Genomic DNA, 2,500 nt, shown 5'->3' with positions numbered 1-2,500 from the left:
CCGTGCAGCGCCGCCATAGTCACAGTATGGAAAGCAGCGAGAAGTATCCTGCGCTAAATGATGCTGATGTACAAATTGAATTGCTCTTGGCTGTTTCGGTCCATGCCTCGATTCTTGTCTCCAATGCTGTTATGCTCGATCTGGTTGAGCTCCGCAAGAATAGCTGAAAGAGTGCCGAACTGGGAGATATGCTGTATACTCTTGTTGCTATTTGCTGTATCTCTGCTGATGATGATGTGCGCGCGTGCTACGATTACCCCAGCCAATACAATGTCCTGTACATGTACATGTTGAGCTTAGTCAGTGCCTCTTCCGTGATCATTCTTTTTCTTGACACCAACCACACCAACAGTCCGAAGCTATCTCAGGACTGTATTATCAATGTCTCCTGTTACTACCCACTACATTGTAAACCATACTATTCCGCTATTTCATGCGGAGAATCAAGATTGTTTTTGGATCTGGTGTGCGGTTGCTATGCGTTGCCAAGGAAAGTGGGTTCTCTCAGTTTGACATATCTCTCTAATCTCAAATGTGTGGGACGTTTGTCGGACAAATCCGGTGATAGGCGATGACTATTTTGCTTGTAACTTTAGTTTCCTTTGTCCGATTTAGAAAAACTAAAGACCAAACTTCTCAGGAAGCTCTAACCTATCCAAAAAGCAAAACATAAGCCACAGAAAACCGATTTGAAAAAATGGTCTGAAGTCCCTAACTATAGCTAGGCATTTCCCAAATCGGCCCGATTTTTTCGCCTGATCGGCTTTTCGATCGGCTAAGAGAATGTCCAAATTCGGCCATATTATGAGCCCCAAAGTCAGTACAGATTTACATTTACTTGCTCGCTGAAAAGGCACTAAACATCCTTTTTCGGCGAATTCAGCGCGAGATTTGTCGTTTCGGTGCAATTATCGGCGATTTCTTGACAGCCATTGATTTCGGCGTCCTTTCCTGCTGACCGTTTTCGGAAATGCCTAAAGTCGCAGCCACCTTTCGCAGATATTTTGGCTACAGAAGTTGTATTTGCATTCTGTTGAGGCATCAAAACATCGATTTTCGGCGAATTCAGCGCGAAAATTGCTTATTCGGCGAAAAGATCGGTGATTTCTTCAAAACCACTGTTTTCGGCGAATTTGTCTGCCGACCGATTTGGGAAATGCCTACCTATAGTGGTTAGTTGCCGCTAACTTGCGGGTGAGTATGGGCCATGCACACGCTGCATTAGCAACATACCAATAATGACTTGGTAAAATTTGTTTGGGCAATACAATAACCAAATTAATCGAAATATTAATTCAATTACACTCAATCAATAATTACACTTCATCATTATTAATTTATAGCTCCTGCGGCGCTTACCTCTGTTTTGCTCCCCTGATACCGGTAAACGGATCCCAAGAAGTCCTCTGTAACTCCGTAACCGTGCCAGCTTTGACTTCAGCTTACTTTTGAGCCTTCCACACTCAGTGCACAATGAAAATGGATCGATCACCGGAAACCAAAGGAAAACTGAAAACTGACGCAAGACAAAGGAAACGAGCGCTAGCCCAACTGCTGCTGCTGCTGCTGCCTCGGGAAAGCAATATTTATTATTGTTCCAGGGCCGGATGCTTTTTTGAGTGTTCTGAGCTGATCAGCTGAGTGCTGGATTTAGCGCTCGTGGCTCGTTGAAAAGATTTAATATCAAGCTGTTGTTGCAATCGTTACAAGAGGACTTTGCTTCGAGAGCTGACGGTTTGCGGATCACGTTTTTATACTGCGATAGTCATCGCACACGATGTGCAGGCGCTAGGCGCTAGATCAACGCCACAACCTCTGACGAAGTGACGGGTCCTGATGGAATGGTAGAAGCGGAGCTTCAACACGACAAAATAGTCCAAGTCAACAGCAGTACAAGTACTTGAAGTAGCACCGGATTCCACACGCGCATGGTTGATCCGTCACCCGTGCAGGGCCCGTCATAATTATCATACCCATCATCACCAGCGTCAGGACAGAATAATGATAAGACTAATACTTTTAAATAATAATAATTCTCTTCACGCCAGTTAAAAATGTCAGTTTAGAGTTAGAGAATAGAGTCAGAGTTATGATTGTAGTCTTTAGTTCAGTTCAATAATAATAAACAACAGTGTGTTCACTGAGCTCCCGTGTGCATTTGCCTCCGAGAGACTGCGGCCCGCTACAACAGTACAGTCGACGCCCTTCAAAGATTGACAAAGACGCGCACACATGCACAGCTACACTGTCTGCAGTCGAATACACACATCATGACTTTTGTAGTACTAGTACATGTAAATACTAGTACAGTCAACTTCGCTAATAACGACTGCGAATATAACGCGAATAAAGACAGCATTTCCATGCCCAGATCGGAGCAACGTCCCTTCCAACAGTAGTACTAGTACAATACAATGAGACTTCGGGTATAACGACACTTCGCTAATAAGGACACTTTTTTGATGCCCCGCCGCGCCGAGTGTCGTTATACGCGAAGTAA

At 44.3% G+C, this 2,500-nt stretch overlaps 1 protein-coding gene and 1 long non-coding RNA gene across 2 annotated transcripts in view; one reads left to right on the top strand and one right to left on the bottom strand.

Annotated features, from left to right (window-relative positions):
- Window positions 1-447, top strand: part of LOC135825635 (uncharacterized) — an 828-nt gene extending 381 nt beyond the window's left edge. Inside the window, exon 2 of the long non-coding RNA XR_010555097.1 lies at window positions 9-447. This is a non-coding gene — a long non-coding RNA (uncharacterized LOC135825635). The remainder of the gene's footprint in view (window positions 1-8) is intronic.
- LOC135825633 (uncharacterized) overlaps window positions 1-2,181 on the bottom strand; it is a 10,397-nt gene extending 8,216 nt beyond the window's left edge. The window contains exon 1 of the mRNA XM_065338247.1: window positions 1,360-2,181. The gene's annotated coding sequence lies outside the window, so the exon portion shown is untranslated. The remainder of the gene's footprint in view (window positions 1-1,359) is intronic.
- Between the last annotated feature and the right edge of the window lie 319 nt (window positions 2,182-2,500).

This window comes from Sycon ciliatum, chromosome 10, assembly GCF_964019385.1.
Source record: "Sycon ciliatum chromosome 10, ocSycCili1.1, whole genome shotgun sequence".
In the NCBI taxonomy this organism is placed as follows: domain Eukaryota; kingdom Metazoa; phylum Porifera; class Calcarea; order Leucosolenida; family Sycettidae; genus Sycon; species Sycon ciliatum.
The sequence above is the reverse complement of the archived record's forward strand: the minus strand, read 5'-3'. Positions and strand labels throughout refer to the sequence as shown.